This window comes from Nicotiana tabacum, chromosome 16 (genome assembly GCF_000715075.1).
Source record: "Nicotiana tabacum cultivar K326 chromosome 16, ASM71507v2, whole genome shotgun sequence".
NCBI classification, from domain to species: Eukaryota; Viridiplantae; Streptophyta; class Magnoliopsida; order Solanales; family Solanaceae; genus Nicotiana; species Nicotiana tabacum.
In genome coordinates, this window is record NC_134095.1 from 137913079 (window position 1) to 137934010 (window position 20932).

Here is a 20932-nt window from a genome sequence, read left to right on the forward strand (position 1 = left end):
AGCTAAATTGCACATAATTGCAATATTGTCCCTTTTAAGGTTTAATTATGTTTTGTACGCATAATATTGGGCCCTATATTTTTAAATTGTTATTTATGTGTTATAAATCATTTCAGTACTTTCAATTTATTTTCAGAAACTATTTACTATTTTTTATAAATTAAAAAGGGGAAATGGCTATTTAAATAACAACCCATTTGTATTTCAATTATAGCCTAAATTAGACCCCAAATCCTCAGCCCAATTTTGATTTAAACATGACCCTAACCCTTTCAAAACCAACCCAAACCCGGATCCCCACCTACCCTATTTAATCTAGGTCGTTGATCATTCAAATCAATGGCCACCATTCCACCTTACCATTTTTAACCCCAAAAGACCCCCTAACCTAAATCATTTCTCACCAGTCCGCCGCCCTTGAATCCCCTCTCCTATCAAACTCTCTCGGAAAACCTAAGGCTAACCCTAGCCGCCGCCACCCAAATCCACCCTAAACCCCTTCAATCCTCATTAAATCCATGGACTCCCATGGCTGTTTGAGACGTGTACTCATCTCCTATGTCTCCTTGTGGCCTGCTTTTGTGATCTCATGAAAAAATCTCCAAGAGACCTAATCCGGATCCTACTCGACTACGATCTATGGTCTTTTTCCAGCTATTCATGGCCGATCGAGTCAGATCCATGGCTTTTTCGGCAAGATCCGTAACTTTTCGAAGTTTTTCTCACTTTTCTAGGTTCTCTGAAACCCTAACCTTTAAGATCTTTTGATTTTCTTTCAGATCCATCTTAGATCTGTGTATGTTATGAGCCTCTTAAGTGTTTTCCTCAAAGCATTTTTGATTTTTTCAAAGCGACTCTCCGTCTTCAAAAATTAGGGTTTTTCTTAAACTTTTTTAAAAGATTTCTTCTCTAATTTTTCAGTATTAGCTTATGATTTTACAATGTTTAAATAGTTTGTTTATGTTCTTCTTCTACCTGTTCATCGTATTTGAAACCCTAAGTGTTTTGGTTCTATCCGGGGTTCTGAAACTCTCTTTGTTTATTTTATACGCATGCTTGGTTCGATTAAGTTCTTTGTGTTTGAATCCTTTTCCTTGTTTGACTTATCTAATTCTGAGTTCTTACCATTTTTTAACTCGACTATTGTTAAAACCCTAATTTCTTAAAAGGTTTTCCTCACTTATTGTTGTGAGTTTTTTACTTGTTTCTGACTTTCTTTACCTGTTAGACTAGTTTCTTTATTTTGGTTCTATGTGTGAGCCATGACTGCTTGACCTTGTTAATTACCATGCTTTGAATAGTCCTTACCCTATTCTTGTCACTCTTGTATATTTATTTTCATCTAGTTTGCTCCTTTTTGTCAATATGTTTGACCTTGCATGTCTAATACGCCTGTTCATTCCTTTCTATTTATATGTTGAAGTGCAGAATCATGACCATTTCTTGATTGATCCTGTTTTCCTTAAGTTACGAATGATTGCAAAACGGTTTTCTTAAAAACCCTAATTTTACTCATTTGTTTAAATTGATTGATTCCTTCCCTTTACTTGCTGTGATATTTTACCCCGCTGAATCCTTTCCCCAAATTAAGTATATTCTGTACCTAGACTCAATTGTATGCTCTATATTTTACTATCCCTTATATGGTCAGAAATCAATCTTTCTCAAATTGATTTTATTTCCTTAATTATCCCGTTAGTACCTGTTAAGCAGTAATTCCTTCATTAAAGTGAAGTACTTGTATTAGTGGGATTCTGATTGTGATTATTGCCATATTTGTGTTAAACCTTTACTTGTTACCATATTTTCTACTTGTTTATGAAGCTATAAAAACCCTACCCTCTCTTTTTTAAAGACACAAACAACTTAGTTCCAAAAAATACACACTTATACATTCAAACTCTCTATCTTTCTCTACTACTTGTGCTACTGCCTTGTCTAGCCGGCTGGAAGCCAAGGCTGGACTTTGGAACCCTGATTACTTTTCTTTTCTGCACTTTTCTTTCTCAACTGGTATATCCTAGTTTAATGTTGAAGCTTCAACAATAACATGCTTCTTTATGTGTTTCGGCTTCTTCCATTTTGGTCTACTTCTGCTTGTGGTCCTGATAAGATACATTACCAGCATGCTGTAATGTGTCCCCTTCCCTTTTAGATTAATGCACTCCCCTATGTGTGTTTCAAGGCATACTCTGTCAGTCGCTTATTATGTATTTGCCATCCCAAACCCCTATCCCCTCCATGTGTTTGTGTTCTTTTGGCTGATTTGTGATCATACCAGTATTAGTTATTGCTGTGCATGTCCAAAGTAGATCCCTGTTGGGGTAATTTGTTTAGAATCAAATATCTGTGTGTCCCAAATCCCTTAACCCCCTTTGTATGACTACTGATTCTGTGTGTGATCCCATCTTGGGAGTTCGAGTTTTGTTTACTACTACAATTGCTTTCAATCACCTTTGTTGCTGGTTGCTTTTCAAAATAAATAGATTTGACAGTCCAGTTTTTACACAAACGCTTCTTCAAACTATGTCAAGCACTCTCACATATACTCTTAGAATACTAGGTTCTGCCCTCTTGTGTGAGCCTTGCCTTGGGACCCTTGAGCTCTCTCTGAAAATTGACACATACGAATTGGCCCTTCCACACTGTACTCACTATCTTGGTTATGCAATCTGGGTGTGAGCACTACCCGGGATCCTTTGAGGTCCTTAGGGAACTCTAACATACCCAGATATGAGCAAGGCTTTAGAACAATATTGGCATTGAAGTAGTTTATTACATAACTCAGAGAGGAAGTCAGGATTAGGCTTCCTATGATTGTAACTTTTTATTTTTGCACTTCTTTTGTAATTCAATCATTTGGTCTGTGATAATTTGTAAACAAGTATGGGGTTAGCCAGTCAAAAGGATGGGAAATATGCATGTTTTAGCTATCAAAAGGGTAGAAAACATGTTATTAGGTTTATATTCCTATTTATGCAATATAAACCATGCTTAGGACTCATGTTCCTAGGACTTATACTTATTGTTTTCAGCATGTCCATTTCACTATCACATCCCTTATAAAATTCTACGTTAAATATGTTAATAATCGGTGTTTCTGTGATCATGTTCTTACTGCCATGCACACTTAGAGATCCTGTTTTAGGCTAAACTAATAAACATATCATCTCTGCATATTCTGGAAATCATGTTCAAATGCTGTAATATTTGTGCATATAGAAATCTTGCCTAGGATTCTGCATTATTCTGCACTCTATACATTAGATACCATGTCTTTAGGATTTCATTCACTTAAACACTCTAAGGCTAACTATGAATGCATAAAAGGAATAAAACAATTCTACTCAGTTTTTTACAAGCAACTGACCATAGTTCTGTATGCTGAACACCTAGAACAACATGTTGTAGGTAATATAATAATCTCCAAACTGTCTTAGCAATCCTGAATAACTACTGAATACTGCTTATGCATAGGCGACCCTTAGGTAATTACCTAAATAAAACTGGAGCTACTTTTATTTAATTATCAACTGCTACAACCAGTAGACAGACCTGATTCAGACTTCTTTTCTGGGTTATATAATGAATCTAGTTTTGACTTAAACACCCTTCTTTAGGATTTTTAAATTCAGACCTTAACTGTGTACGAGTCATGCTATCTATGTGCATTGTTTGCGGAGGTATAACGGAGCCTTTTATTTGCTTATATGTTTTCCCTAATTGCAGTTTTATATGTTTTGTATGTCGCCTTAGCATTTTACCTTTAAACCTAAGGGTTAGCCTAGAACCTCCTTCTTATTGGAATAAGAGTCCTAAATTCCTCCGAGACTGATAGGAATGGGACGGGTAACAACATGCAATAGAGGTCGAGACCAACCCTCGCTTTAATTACCTTAACGGGGTGGGAAAGGGTGATATGGATATGATGACCGGTGCACTAATATTATGTGTATCCCCTCTTCTGAGGAGTATCATACCGAGTATTGCATTGATGTGATCCATATTACAAACAAACCTAGGACACCCCATTTATTTTTATAAGTATGCTTAGACTATAACTCTTTTCCAAACCTTGCTTTTATTAATCGTTTTTCAAACACTTGTGTATTTAAACTTAAAATCCCCTATTACTTGAGCCTTATTTGTTTACTTGCTAATTGCACAAATTCACAAAAACTATCTGGCCGAGAACCACACTAGTGGATCCTGAGGGGTGCCTAACACCTTCCCTTAGGATAATTTCAAGCCCTTACCCTATCTATGGTTATCAAACATAGTTGTAGTTGGACCTTATAGGTGCCCTAACGCACCTTAAATCGTTAGGTGGCGACTCTTCAAATACCCAATTACCAAAAAGGAAATGAGTCATTACACCTCATGAACGTCGAAACCCGGACTCCTCTCCATGGAGGGGAAAAGGGGGCGCGACACCAGGTTCATTTGGGATGACACTGACTAAATAGTCACAAGCAATCAGAGTATTAATGCCTAAATAATCCTTGCTTGAGGCCATTTTCCATTTCTTCAAAGGCACATTGCACCTATCCAGAACCGTAGTCAGAATAAAGCCATAGGGGGTAGCATGAGCCTTGGAGCCATTGATGACCCTGTCTAGTATCTTGATGATGAATGTAGGCCAATTAACTTGGCTTCCACTCTCCAGGCACTCCATTAGCACTAAATCCATATAATTTGCAATACACCTTTTCTCCTGCCTGGGCAGTAGGCACTTGTTGACAAATTCAAACAAGACTTTGTGTTGTGGCCTCATTTCACTCTTCTGAATAGCCCTAGCCTCATTCACATCTGTAGCATCACAGAATCTCCTGGTAATTTCAAGGGCAGTAGGAAGGGAGTCCAGACATGGCCACCTTTGCCTTGTATATTCATCAAACCCTTCAAAGGGTATGTCAAGGATCTCTCCAGTTTCTCTGCATCAAATGTCACTTGAACTCCTTTTCACCAGGCTTCTCACTTTTCCATCCTTAACCTCTATATTTGCCATGAACTCAATGATCTCATTCCTGGCTTGACTTCCATCAATCTGAAGGACAATGTCCTTCCAGCCCTGAGAAGCTAAGACATCCACTAGTCTCATCATTCCTGGTTCCACTAGGTCTTTCATCAATCTTCCTTTCAAAATTTCCTTTTGCCAAGCATGGCAAACTTGTCTTGTTCACCATCAGACTCATCTCTTTTTTCTTCATCACTCCATTCCTCATCTTTAGACATTCTAACTTGTTTACTTTTCACTACAGACCTTGTCCTCTTGGCTAATGGAGGTTCAGCAGCCTTAGACACAGAGGAAGAATTCTTGGAAGAAGTCTTGGGCTTTTTGGGCTTGGGGGTCTGGACCTCCCCTGTTTGAACTTCCTCCTGATGGACTTGTTCCATCTCATCAACCTCCACAGCCTATGAGGACTCTGTAACCTTTCATTTCCTTTAGCCGGCTTTTTCTTCTTACTCTCAGCTAGAGCCTTTTGGAGATCACTCTCACTCTGCTTCACCCTACTTCTTGTAGCTCTTTCCTTTGGCAATGAAATTTTAGTAGTAGTTAGGGATGAAGCGTTTCTTTTCTTGGAGGGTTTAGGAGCACTAGGGGCTTTTTGTGTGGGAGTTCTTTGTTTCTTAGGATCATAACTTGCCCTAACCTTTTTCAACAGGTCAGCTAGGGTCTCTTTAGTAGATGAATCGGGTTCATCTTTTTGTGTGCTTAGATGAACTAACCATTCAGAAGCTTCACCAGAACCACTTCCCCCTGACTTCTTGCCACTCTCTTCTACCTTTTCTTGTTCAACCCCACAAATAGCAGGCACAAACAAATCAGCAGTGGGTGAATGATCAACCACTCTTTCCCATTTCCCCTCTTCACTATATGCACCCTATCTCTCTTTTTCTTTTTCAGATTTTTTTACCTCCACTCTTTCGTAACTCAGGTAATTCTAAATTCTTAACAGGCCCAACCAGAACAAACCTAGTTTCTAGAATTTTAGACGAAGAGAAACTTACTTTAGAAGGGGATTCATGAGTCTTTTCATAGTCAGAAGTCACAGGAGTCAGAGTCTTGGAACTGGCTTGCCTTTAATTTCTCATTTAATTTCTTTTTGAGAGCCCCAAACACTACTGTTTTGCGAGCAAGCATTTTCACCTTCTCATCTTGGGTTTGGGAGATGTACTGGGTGGATGAGGGGTAGATGAATTAGAGGGAGTGGGTGGTGGAGGAGTTCCAGGATTGTCTTGTGGGTTGGTCATGATCGTTGGTTTCTTGAGAGAATTTGTGAGTTAGAATTTTGGAGAAGATGGCAAGTGAAAGTGAAGAAGGATTTTTTTACAGTTTTGAATTATGGAGATAGCAGAAGGAATGGTGTGTATTTAAAAGAGAAATAAACATTTAATGTGTAACGACATCTTTTAGCAGTGGCCAATTAGAGGTCTGATATCTGAAATTGCAGGTTTGAATGATCGGTTTAACTTCCCTAGATTTTAGGCAATTTTTGTGGTTTAGAGTTCTAGGCTGACAGAACTGTTCAAATCTAACATACAGAGTTTTCTAAGGAATTGAACAATTGTAGGACTTCTGCTCATGATTTAAATATTTATATTTCTAATTGTGTAGAATATAGAAAACATACCTTAGCTTTCAGATGAACCCATACTGATGAACCAGGTTCTTCATTTAGAAATCTCTTGAACATGCCTCAATTTAACATAATAGAGAAAATTTTGTAAGAGATCAGTGAGTTATATTAACACAAGTCACAGGAGTATACTAATTTCAGTATGAGACTGAGTAAAAATTAATCTAGATATTTACACAAGTTCAGACTTCCTAGCCAAAATTTTTTTCGTTTTCAATTTTTTTTTTTATTTTTTTTATTGTGTATTCTGAGCTGGTCCTATTGGGTGATCTTAATCATCCCTAATTCCAACATATTCCTCTCAAAGTTTTCTCTACTAAGTGCTTTAGTAAAGATGTCAGCAATTTGTTTATCAGTAGCACAGAATTATATGGTGATCAATCCTTTCTCATAGTTATCTCTCAAGAAGTGGTGTCTAACATCTCTGTGCTTAGTCCTCTTACGACGAACTAGGTTCTTTGTCATACTTATAGCACTAGTGTTATCACAAAAGATAGGAATGCAACCAACTTCAATGCCAAAATCTATCAGCTGTTGTTTGATCCACATCAATTGAGCACAACAAGAGGCAGCAGAAACATATTCAGCCTCAACAGTGGATAAGGCCACTGAATTCTGCTTTTTAGTGGCCCATGATACAAGCCATGAACCAAGAAAATGAGCCACACCTGAGGTGATCTTCCTATCCATAAGGAAACCTGTATAGTCAGCATCAGCAAACCCTACTAGATTGAAATTACTACCTTTAGGGTACCAAATACACAAGTCAGTAGTGCCTTTCAAATATCTAAGTATCCTCTTGACAGCAGTCAAGTGAGATTTCTTTGGATTAGCCTGGAAAAGACCATAAAATCCTACACTGAAAATAATGTCAAGTCTGCTGGCAGTAAGATACAAAAGTGAACCAATCATACCCCTATACAACTTCTGATCAACAGATGAACCAGGTTCATCTATATCTAATTTAGTGGCAGTTGCAATAGGGGTGTCTATTTCCTTTGATTCATCCATTTTAAACTTTTTGATCAACTCTTTTGCATATTTCTACTGATGGATCATGGTTCCATTTGGGTTTTGTTTGATCTGTAAGCCTAAGAAAAAGTTAAGCTCACCCATCATGCTTATTTCAAATTCACTTCGTATTAGTTTAGAAAATTCCTTACTCAGTTTTTCAGTGGTTGCCCCAAAAATGATGTCATCAACATATATTTGTACTACTAATAGATCCTTACCTTTTCCCCCAAGAATAGAGTTTTGTCAATCTTACCTCTTTTGTATCCATGATCAAGCAGGAATTTGGATAAGGGTTCATACCATGCTCTAGGAGCCTGATTGAGTCCATATAGGGCCTTGTCCAGTTTGTATACATCATTTGGACACTCCATACTTTCAAACCCTGGAGGTTGTTTGACAAAGACTTCTTCCTTCAACTAGTCGTTTAAGAAGGCACTCTTCACATACATTTGGTAAAGGGTAAATTCCATGTGTGCTGCAAAGGCTACGAGGAGTCTTATTGCCTCCAGTCTTATTGCCTCTAGTCTTGCAACTGAAGCAAAGGTCTCATCAAAGTCTATGCCCTCCTCTTGGCTATATCCTTGGACTACCAACCTTGCCTTGTTCCTTGTAACCGTTCCATCTTCATCAAGTTTGTTTCTGAAGACCCATTTAGTGTCAATTACTGATCTATCCTTGGGACTTGTGACCAGATACCACACTTGACTTCTTTCAAACTGATTGAGCTCATCCTTCATTGCGTTTACCCAGTCTATATCCTACAAAGCCTCAGCAACATTTTTAGGTTCAATAAGAGACAAGAAAGCATCAAAAGCACAAAGATTATTCAGTGAAGATCTTGTTTTGATTCTAGAGGTTGGATCAGTGATTATGTTCTCAATGGGATGACAACTTTGGTACTTATAAGGTTTCACAACAAACTGATTTCCTTCTGATGTTTCTCCAATGTTTTGTTGCTGAGGAACAGGCTCATAGACAGACTCTATTGAGGTATTTGATTCAGTTCCCCCTGTCAGGTTGCCTTGGGTAGAAGAACCTGTTCCATCACCTGTTCCTTCTTCTTGTATAGGTTCAACATGAGCTGTGATTTCATTTATGATTCTTATAAGCCCAATAGCTTCATCATCATGTTCCTCTCTCTCAGAAAGAATGTTAGATTCAACAAAAACAACATGTACACTTTCTTCTACACATATAGTTCTTTTGTTATACACTTAATAAGCTTTGCTATGTGAAGAATATCCCAAGAATACTCCCTCATCACTTATGTGATCAAACTTACCTAGGGAGTCCTTTCCATTATTATTGCCAAAGCACTTGCATCCAAATGCCCTAAGATGGGATATATTTGGTTTTCTCCCTTTAAGTAACTCATATGGAGTCTTCTCTACAAGAGGTCTAGTCCTGCATCTATTGATGATGTAACATGCAGTATTTACAGCCTCTATCCAGAAGCTATGGGGCAGTTTACTAGAAAGAAGTATAGTCCTAGCCATATCTTCAAGATTCCTAATCTTTCTTTCAACTACTCCATTTTGTTGAGGAGTCCTAGGGGAAGAAAAATTATGATCTATACCATGTTCATCACAAAATTCAGCAAACTTAGCATTTTCAAATTTAGTTCCATGATCAGACCTAATTGATGCAAGTTGATTACCTAGTCGTTTTTGAATTTTTCTAACAAAGGCAGTAAACATGTCAAATGCTTCATCCTTATATGTTAAGAACAGTACCCAGGTAAACCTAGAGTAATCATCAACAAATACCATCACATATTTCTTACCACCTTTGCTCAACGTTCTCGTTGGACCACAGAGATACATATGAACCAGCTCCATCGTCCTGGTTGTGCTTACCATTTTCTATCTTTTAAATGATGATCTTACCTGCTTCCCCCTTCACAGGCCTCACAAACTTTGTCTTCCTTGAATTTGATGTTAGGTAGCCCTATCACTAAGTCCTTGGAAACTAATTTGTTGAGTTGATTCAGACGTGCATGATCAATTCTTTTGTGCCACAGGAGGGGATCATTGTCCAGCACACTCAAATAAGTGAGTTCATTTTCTAAAAGAGTAGACAAATCTACAATGTAAATATTGTTAACTCTTTTTCCCTACAAAACATTCTTATTAGTGGTAAGGTTAATCACAAAGCATTTGGTAGAGGTAAATGCTACAAGGTTACCTCTGTCACACAGTTGTGATACACTGATTAGGCTATATTTCAAGCCATTTATCAAGTAGACATTCTCAATGGAGTGTGAGTCTGTCTAACCTACCTTTCCAACCCCAATAATCTCACCTTTATTACCATTTCCAAAGGAGACATTACCTCCTTTTAAGTCCTCAAGTGAAAGGAACTGGTTCTTGCTTCCAGTCATATGTTTTGTGCAGCCACTATCCATGTACCATATTTGGCTACTTCCCTTCACTTGAACCTGCAAAAAGAAATCAGGGGTTAGTCTTAGGAACCCAAACTAGTTTGGGTCCCTTTCTATAGGCAAAGGAGTAAATCAAATATTTTTAGCCCACCCACGCAGCCTATATTTCTTTTGAACAAAGGCTTTGTTCTTTTGACTGGCCTTTTCTTTTGCATTACATTTATTTTTGTAATGGCCAGTCTTGCCACAGTGTGTGCAGATTTTGTTCTCAGGAAGAGTGAGGTACTTGCTTTTAGGATCCCACTTAGGTGCTTGAGTCCCATATCCAAGTCCTCTTTTGTTGCTACTGTGATGTTCTTGTAGCCAGGAAAGTGCATCAGAAGCCTTATTCCATTTGCAAGTTCTGTCTAGTTCATGCTTTACCTTCCCTAGGTCTTCTTTTAAGACTCTTATCTGCTCATCTTTCTTTTACAACTCATCCTTAGTTTTTCCTAAGTTTTCTTCTAAGGTGAGATGTATATGATCAGCATTTTTCTTACCTATTCCTAATTTTAGTTTTACATTTTCAAACCTAAGCTCTAGGACACTGGTGTCAAGTTCAAGAACCTAGTTCTTCAACTCAGCATTTTTACTGTCACTCTCATTAGCCCTAGATTCTAGATTGTTGAACTTGGCTTTTAATATCACACACTCCCTAGACAGCTCTTCCTTTTCATTGTTAATTATCTCAGACTCATCGATGAAGTCTAGCAATAGTTCAGACAACCTTTCATTAGACAGAAACTTAATTTTGTCTTTGAGATGAAAGATACTTACTCATTTGATTCTCCGACGGCCATAAGTGCTTGTTCGTCTCCAACTTCATCTTCTGAATCCTCATCTAATGTTTTTCCCCAAGCAGCAACCATAGCCTTTGTTGATCCTTTGTTCCTTTTGGGTTGAACATGTTCCTTCTTCCTGTTCCTTCATTCAGCCCTTTCCTTCTTCCATTCAATTTCCCATTGAGGATAGTTCTTAATCATGTGATCAGTCTTACCACATTTGTAGCAACCTCGTTAGTCTGTTTCTCAGGAGCCCTTGGTTTGTTGAAGGTTGTACCTCTTGAAGAACCCTTTACTCTTATTAAGTACTTTTTGAAATCCATTGTGATCATGGCTATTTCATCATCCTCCAGATCTGCACCTTCAGCTATTCTGAGAGCCAGACTCCTTTCCTTCTTAGGTGCATCCATTTTCTTAGTTTGCCTTCTTAGTTCATAGGTAGTGGGGTTTCCAATCAGTTCATTGATCTTGAGAGTAGAAATGTTCTTTGATTACTGAATAGCAGCGATTTTGCTTTCCCAAGTCACCGGTAAGACTCTTGTCAAGATTTTCTCAACCTTGTCTTCTTCAAGGATAATTCTCCCAAGAGATTTAAGTTCATTTGTTAGTGTTGTGAACCTTGTGTACATCTCCTGGATAGTTTCTCCTTCCTTCATAGTAAAAATCTCATATTGAGAATATAGTAGTGTTCCTCTTGATCTCTTTACTTGAGGAGTTCGTTCATGAGCCACTTGTAAAGTGTCCCGTATCTCCTTGGCAGTGGTATAGCTTTGAATCCTGCTATACTCGTCTGGACCTAGTCCACACACAAACAATTTCTTGGCCTTGGCATTCTTCTCCCATTTCTTCAAGTCTTCAGCAGTGCAGTCAACTCTTTTCTTTGGCACGTCCACTCCTTTAGCATTCTTCTTTGTAGTTGCCAGGGGACAATCAGGGACTATGTCCGAGAGTTCATAGTCTTATCCTATGATGTGATCTCTCATCCTGTTCTTCCACCAAGAATAGTACTGACCATTAAAGAGTGGAGGCCTAGCAGTGGATTGCCCTTCCCAGTTTCCAGGTGGTGCACTCATCTTGATCTTTTCCTAAGGTGTTAACCTCGTCAAGGATAACTGGCTCTTATACCAATTGAATTTTAAGCGTCAATACCACACAAGAGAGGGGGGGTGATTTGTGTGGTACCTAATTTTCACTTAACTGAACTATAGAAGAACCTGGTTCTTCTAGGTGTTCCAACTACTACTGTTTGCGGAATAATAAATATAGAAAATAAAGAACACAAAGATTTTTACGTGGAAAACACCTGGCTCAAAAGGTGAAAAAACCACAACCTACTACTAAAATAACTGATCCAAAACAACATTTACAAAAACTCGTTGTAAGCCTAAGGATTATCTCTAATCCCGTTGTGGAACACAACCTCAACTGTTGCGACAGCTTCAAGTTAACTCTAACTTGAACACTCTAGGTACCTAATACAATTGCTTTTATGAAAGCTGAAAGGTACAACGTAAAATCACCTACTACAATTGAACTAGAATAAAAGATAGACACATGGAACTAGTTCTTCTATCTCGTTCAAGTTGCTTCAGGATTGCACACTCGAATCACACATAAATTGCTTGCAAAGTCGCCTTGCTCTTTTGCTCTCAATTTAAGTTTAACATCTGCTTGTGTGCATGCTTGTAAAAGAGAACAACACTGATATTTAATGGATTAGTAATTACAGATTGATTGGGATTCAGATACTACTCTTTTATCATAGAAGAGTTCAAGTTGATCTCAAACTCTAACACTATACTCTTCCTAAACTGTGTTCTCTTCATGTAAAGAGTCTTTCTCTCCTTATCCAATATGCAACCTTTTCGATCAGATCAAGAGATATTGCTTCTTGATAAGTTAGATTTATCTCGTTCACGTGCGTCTCATATGACAAGTCGATCATGACAGTGCTTCATAAGATGGACCTGGTCCATGTCTGAGTTCTTTTGTCAGTCTTCAAAACATCACATGTTCTTGGGTCAACAATTTCTAATCACAGTAGCTGCTCAAAACAACCCAATGCCAGATATGAACCTCTTATCAAACAAGCCCTCATTCTAACACCTTTATACACTGCTAATGATGAAAGAAACACGCAAAACTCATTACTATTCATTAGATCAACAAGTCATGGAGCTCCCGCTCATTCGACAAGAGTTATAGAAAATTTCTAAGTTGATCAACAACAATATCCCTCCAAATATACCGCAATCAGATCCGATAGCACCTATTCTAGGTCCGATGACCTCATCGCATCTATGATAATCACTCTAGTGACATGCCACCTCAACACAATCTGAAACCACAACACGTGCAACCCGTGCACTAGTAATCAACAATACAAATGTACTCTAGAAAATGACTCCAACGATAGAACTATCCCGCCAGCTTAACAAGTACCATCACAATGTCATGCCAAGAACCCATCACACATTGCAGAACCCAAACACATGAATCTATCTCAAAGAATCATACCCTAATAAAACTCCACTACAATGTGTGACCCCATCCTAGTCCATATGAAATACCTCAGCCTCTTTGCTCAGAATCAATAACCACGCGCAATTCGACATCAATAATCCAAAGTGCTTTACCTTAACCATGGAGAGAAAATAACAGAATGCCACAATCCAGAAAGAATATAGCCAATGCACAATTAATCATGAAATGCCCAAATACTCATCTCACTCACATTCCTCTATAAAGCCCAAGTAGAATCGCACCACCTGTGCATATAACCAACGAATCATAACTCCTCGTATAATAGAAGAGTAACTCACAGATCATTTCAAAACACAAATAAGCTCAACAACGATCGAATGGCAAATCCCTCAACAATAGCAACATGGAGCCAACCAATCTGACTCGGTGTAGAATACATATCCAAATTGGGCCTACTAATGGACCCCAAACCAGCTCTAGTCACCCACAGATAGATGAATAACCCTTCAAAAGTCTACAATGACTGAATCATAACACATACTATCATCTAGATAGATTTGCCCATATCTTCGCAGTCCATAACCATAAAATAACCTGTCTATGAGAACTCCCAGTCTCCAAACCATAGAATATACAAATCGTCATACCTGATCTCAACTCCACCACTTGAATGTTTAATACATCCCATACACGCGACCATCCCACGTGGAATACTTCTAAAATTCTTCCATGCCTCATGGCAGAATTGAATATCAACAGTCGATGAACCATTAAAGTGCCACAATACCAATGAAGTATCCATAAATAAAAAACCATGCCCCTTCTGAAATGTACACTATCATCAAACCATACTAAATAGTAATATTATTTACCTAGTCATCTGAAACCGTCCATGCTACCTAAGATTTCAAGACCTTCCTCGCAAAACTGAATCGTGACCTTGCATATGCAAATCTCAATCTTGCACAGCACACCACAACTATTATGCCATGATATGAAAAATATGAAAATCCCAAAATCAACTCTGAGTAGCAAGCAAACTACATAATAATTTCTCCAATGACCTTCCATTTGATTTCATCTAGAGAAAATCACTATACATCACATGCTCATCACGCCAGTAGGAAATATACTCCTCGAACCATGCTAGAAACTATTGGGATCCCTTCAAAACCCATTTGCGCATATTTAAGCCATCAGAACTAAATCTCTATACCTAAACCAAGCTATGCAAGCCATTAAAAAGACGAGAGTATTGCCACAAACCAGTTGAAGAAACTCACTACATCATAAGAACAAAGAGAGACAATCACATCCGTCACCATGCTGATCCAACCTATTACCAAACCGTCCTAATTCTTCGAGTTCCTCCTGGATTACCTTCAAATTAATACTGTTCCTTGCCATAATACCACAATTCGCAACCAAAATGCACCACACGAGATACAAGAATAAAACAACACCACCCTAAGGCGCATAAGCTGCTGAATGCTCTCTAAAACACTCGACAAGTACCACAATCGAGATACCCACTCTGAAGAGACCTTTTGTGAGTTTAAAGTTGTTCATTTTTTTCCTTTTTAATACTAAAATGCAGAATCTATAATGATATAGAAATACTACGTGTATCGACACTATCCAATGTAACCCTTCGATTCTAGCCATGAACAGATCCACAAAATTCTCAATTGCTAGATTTTGTTCTTACATCCATTAGAACCATTTTTGTGAGTCTTCCACTCTACTCAGATCTCAATCAAACCGCCCAAACGGACCGAATGACCTGTGCCCTATTTCCATAAAGATAACCATGGAAGTAATCCATACTTCTAAGCAGCCAAGTGAATGCTTACCCCATGCACGATACATCATTTATGAATAACAACTCAACCAATCAATATTTCACATACACCCCCAAATCATAATACAACCCTTATCCAAAATTTCCTTTACTCGAGTGATCCTCGATCTCAACCTCTAAAAGCAATAACAGATTTACTAGTATACCTCAAACTGAAACCAATACGACACATAACCGTGTAATCAACTTATCAATAATAGACTCCCCCGCTTGGATCAAAGCCAACGAATAAATCATCTGATAACATACAATACCCATACACTGTTGCTGCCAAAATACCGCATTGAAATTCAACTAAATCCTTCATAAGCTCTTGTAACACAATCGTTAAATATCTCATATCCTCTACAATTCTCGCATTCATCCTTGTAATAGTCAGGCCAACTCTTACAAACGATCCAAACATAAATTGTAACACATATAATTCACTGGTGAAAGTGAACTCCCAACAAACAACATAGGGATCACACAAACCTCAGGACACCCCGCAGGAGATAATCCACCTGCTTCGCCTCAAACTAACATCTGTTTATAGCCTTCCACAGTCAAAACTATTACGCAATCACTTAATCTTCCTTAGTCTGAACTCATATCACAACATGAAAATCTACATCACTCCTCAACAAAACAACATCAAAGGTCCTCCAAGACACTCATAACTCAATATTATACGTTATATCAAGACAAAAATCAAGCACCAAATTTGCATCTTAATCAAACCCCTTTTGTCAAATCCAATCTATCTAAACATACCCATAGTCACTTCATACTCATCATATAGCAATCCGACCACTCATCTAGTTACAAATTCCCCTCATAGGGATGCTACCAAACATATAAGTCCAAAAGCATGTTCTTACACAATCAACACCTCTATGCTCATGCTACAGTCAAAACCCGGCCTTAAGTCCACCAAACTAGCTCATCATCATCACACAAAAACCATATCTCACACCTCATCTATAGAATTACTGAGTGCTGATGTGTGCATACGAATGCGTGGAAGGAATTCAAAAGTCATGGTTCAAGCTGAATCAATATTCCATGATAAAGAAAATAAAGATAAGAAATATATCCTAAATGTCTTGTAGCCTCTCGAAGATAGGAATGGACGTCATCATATCGATCCGCAAGACTCTACTAGACACTTGCTCGTGACTTGTAGATACTATAAACCTAGAGCTTTGATTCGAACTTGTCACGACCCAAAATCCACCAGTCGTGATGGCACCTAACCTAACCCGCTATGTAAGCCAACTAATAACTATCCAATTCCAACAATATTAAATAAACAATTAAACATAGGGGTTATTTGAATCTTATACAATTCAAAAAAATGGTAGTACAAATCATGAGCTTCTAAGAATAGAGATTACAAAGCATATATGAATTTAATACATCTTCTATTTGAAAAGTACATAAACAGAGTTTTATAAATCTACGGCTACCATGAACAAGAGGCAGCCACAATTGGAACGCAGACACATTGCCCATTCAGCTCCCATCCAACACAGCAACGTCGACATCTAAAATCTGCATGCAATATCCAAGAAGTGTAGTATGAGTACAACCAACCCCATGTACTCAAAAAGTAACAAACCTATACTTAAGTTGAAAGCAGTGACGAGCTAGAACATGGTCGAGTCCAACACCAGAATCCAACACAAATTCATTACAACATAGAGCATATAAATAATGAAGTAACTCGGAGATAAAATGCTCAGCGTTTTCAAAAAATTTCTGAAAATAGTTTGTTTTTTCAAGAATATCAGTGAAAACTCAATCCTTTAACAAAATCTTCGATAAAAATACGAGATAGTTTGAAAATTGTAGTTCTTTCCAAAATAAATAAGATGTTTCATTTTTTTCCCCAAACAGCAAGTGTGAAAAATTCCTCTCTATGCCCATATGTCAATGTGTGTGAAAGAAATCATGAGCGACGTGATATCGTACAGTATAAGGAACAATGCACCTCTATGCGTGTCTGTCATGTATGCATGCCAATGCCATGTATCCTAGAGATAAAACATGTACTCACATGCTCCACCCATGAATACGCAACCACTCGGTATATGGCACATACAGCCCAGGGAAGATCCATCCCGGAATATATACATCACTGATCATCAGTTGCCCAGTACCGAGGAAAGGCTATTCCGGTACCATGGAGAAGATCCATGTGCAAGTATATATATCAATGCTCAACCACTCGGTACTGTATCTGAATCATATGTCCTAGCAAAGATCCATCTCGAAATACATATATATACATCACTGACCATCAGTCATCAGTACCGAGTAAAAGGCCAATCATGCCCAATGGAGAAGATCCATCTCTGGATAATAATAATAATAACCTCACAACCACTCGGTCCTATATATGCTCTTACGACCAAGGGAAGATCCATCCTGGAATATATATATCAATGACCATCAGGCTCTAGTACTAAGGAAAGAGGCAAATATAGCCTCATGGAAAAGATCAATCTTCATACCAAGGGAAGATCCATCCCTAAATATAATCAACTACGCTCAATGGGGTGTGTTATAGACTCCGGAGGGGTTCCTTTAGCCCAAGCGCTATCATAATCAGAAATATAACCGCGGCGGCGTGCAGCCCCATCCCATGACTGTTACTCAGAATCAGGCTCTCGGGCTCACTCAATCATCAATCTATCCAGTCTCACTTACGGGCTCACAATGTCATGAAAACTGACCCGGAATAATGATATGATGTATGAATAAGTAGCAATTGAGACTGAGATATGATATGTATGTATGAATGTGACTGAGTACGAAATATCAATGAAATCGATAAGGTGACAGTAAGAAAACGACCACTATGGGTCCCAACAATACAACCATAAAGCCTAAATAGGGTATCTACCATGATGTATAGCTCAATTACTTTGTCACATGGTGATAAACATATATATCAACAAAGTAAGGCCACTATACAGTGTCCTAAAAACAACGGAGTCACAATTCACACGTTTCACGCCCACACGCCCGTCACCTAGCATGTTTGTCACCTCAACACCAATCAAATAGCACATAATTCGGGGTTTCATACCCTCAGCACTAAGTTTAAAAAGGTTACTTATCTCAAACAAGCCAATTTCAAATGTCGAGCAAGCCAAGTGATGCTCCAAAAATGTCATCACGCTCGTAGCAACCTCGGAACGACTCAAACTAGCCAAAATGCAACTCAAATACATCAAATACAGACCATGGAAACAATTACAAATGATAAAGATCGAATCCTAAATCATATCCTAAATCTGGCCAAAAATCACACTCAGGCCCGCACCTCGAAACCCGACAAAACTCATAAAATCCGACAACCAATTCTATTACGAGTCCAACCATTCCTGTTTCACTCTAATCTGACTTCAATTCGACATTCAAATCCCAAAAATTCGCTTTATGAAATTTCTACAATTTTCCCCAAATTTTCATCTCAAAATACTAATTGAATGATGAAAACAAACGATAATATTGCGTTTCTATTTTCTTTCTTGGTAACTCATTCGGAATTTTCTTCCTAACAAATTTCTAGGGTTTCATCTCTTCTTCGGAATTTTCTGATTTATTGGAGGAAAAGATCGTGATATATCGGAGAAAATCAAATTTAGAACAATTTTCAAATTTTATATTAGGAATGATCTAATGGAGTCAAAAGGTGGGAAAAAAAGTCCAGTAGTAGTTCCTTATTTATGAAGCTCCCCTCGGCTACAGCATTGAAGACGTTCGACCAAACGGTGGAGTCAAGAAGTTCCGATCTGTTGCTTACTCCAACTGCGTGCGCAAACCCTCCTGATATTCCCTAAGCTTTCGTCCTTAACACGTCAATAGACGCACCGAAAAAAAAAACAAAAAAAAAATTCTGCTTTCAGTTTCTTTTGCGCCCTCACTCCTTTTCTTCCTTCCTTTTCTACTTTCTGCTTTTGTGCTCATTGCTCGGAACATTTTCCTCTTTAACTTCTTTTGCTTCTGTGAACATTTTTCATCATGGATATGTCCTTGCCAGTCTCTGCCATTGGTTTTGAAGGTTTCAAGAAGAGGCTTGAAATTTCTTTCTTCGAGCCTGGTCTGTTTGCTGATCCCAACGGAAAAGGACTTCGATCTCTCTCAAAGGCACAATTGGATGAGATTCTCGGACCTGCTGAGTGCACCATTGTTGATTCCCTATCAAATGACGATGTTGATTCCTATGTCCTCTCCGAGTCGAGCCTTTTGTTTATTCTTACAAGATAATCATCAAAACCTGTTTCACCACAAAGTTGCTTCTAGCCATTCCGCCCATCCTAAAGTTGGCTGAGACCCTGTCTCTCAAAGTAAAAGACGTGAGGTATACCCGTGGGAACTTCATTTTCCCTGGCGCTCAGTCGTTTCCTCACCGTCACTTTTCTGAAGAAGTTGCTATCCACGATGGCTATTTTGGAAAGCTTGCTGCCGGTAGCAAGGCTGTGATTATGGGCAGTCCTGACAAAGCACAGAAATGGCATGTTTACTCTGCCTTTGCAGGACCTATTCAGTCTAATGACCCTGTTTACACTCTTGATATGTGTATGACTAGTTTGGACAGGGATAAGGCATCTGTATTTTACAAGACTGAAGGAAGCTCGGCTGCACATATGACTGTTCGATCTGGGATAAGGAAGATCCTCCCCAATTCTAAGATATGCGATTTTGAGTTTTAACCCTGTGGTTATTCCATGAATTCAATTGAAGGAGCTGCACTCTCAACCATTCACATTACCTCGGAAGATGGCTTTAGCTATGTCAATTGGGTATGATATGAAAACCATGAAGCTGGGTCCCCTGGTTGAGAGGGTGCTGGCATGCTTCGAGCCAGATGAGTTCTCTATTGCTTTGCATGCTGATGTTGCTACCAAGTTACTGGAACGTGTTTGCTCTGTTGATGTGAAAGGCTACTCTCGTGCTGAGTGGAGTCCAAAAGAATTTGGCAAGGGTGGTTCCATTGTCTACCAGAAGTTCACCAGAACTACTTTCTGTGGATCTCCCAAGTCCGTTCTGAAGGGCTGCTGGAAAGAAGATGAAGAGAAAGAAGAGAAGGAGTAGTATCTTGAGGGCTGTGTTATTTTTTCTTTCAGTGTCCGTGTCTGTCTCTGTCCGTGTCGGTGTTTGTTTTTTCAGTGTTTCTTAGAATAAAGGACTTGATGTCCAAGCTGTGTGTCGTTCGGATATGTAATGCCGATGTGCAAATTCTGAACTATTCTTGGCTTTTTGGTGTTACACCCGAAGCCCTATGAACCTGCATTTTGAATTATTGTGTCAAATAAACGTCTGTTTGTTGTGTAAAAAAAATGATGAAAACAATGATATATTCATGTACATTAACCATATCTGAGTTAGAATCACTTACCCCGATGAATTTCTTGAAAAACCAACGAGAAATCATCACAAACTTAGCACCCAAAGTTAAAAATATGAAATAAAACCCCAAGCCTCGCTTATATAGTACTTCCTCTGAACTTCATTGTGCGGTATGCACCATTCTGCTGCAGCCGCACTCTACCAGTCTCTACGGCCGCACAAAAATTGTGCGTCCGGACTTCTTAGCCCTCTCCTCTGCGGTCCGCATAATTATGCTGTGGCCGTACTCTCATTTTGCGGTGCGCATAATTATGCCGCGACAACACTTCCATAAGCATCAGATTAATATTAGAGTGCCGAGTCCTATCAAATCACGTCCGATTGACTTCAA

General features: G+C 38.6%; 1 pseudogene; it reads left to right on the forward strand.

Annotated features, from left to right (window-relative positions):
* Positions 1-18697: 18697 nt before the first annotated feature.
* Positions 18698-20321, forward strand: LOC107832743 (S-adenosylmethionine decarboxylase proenzyme-like; annotated as a pseudogene).
* The last annotated feature ends 611 nt before the right edge of the window (positions 20322-20932 follow it).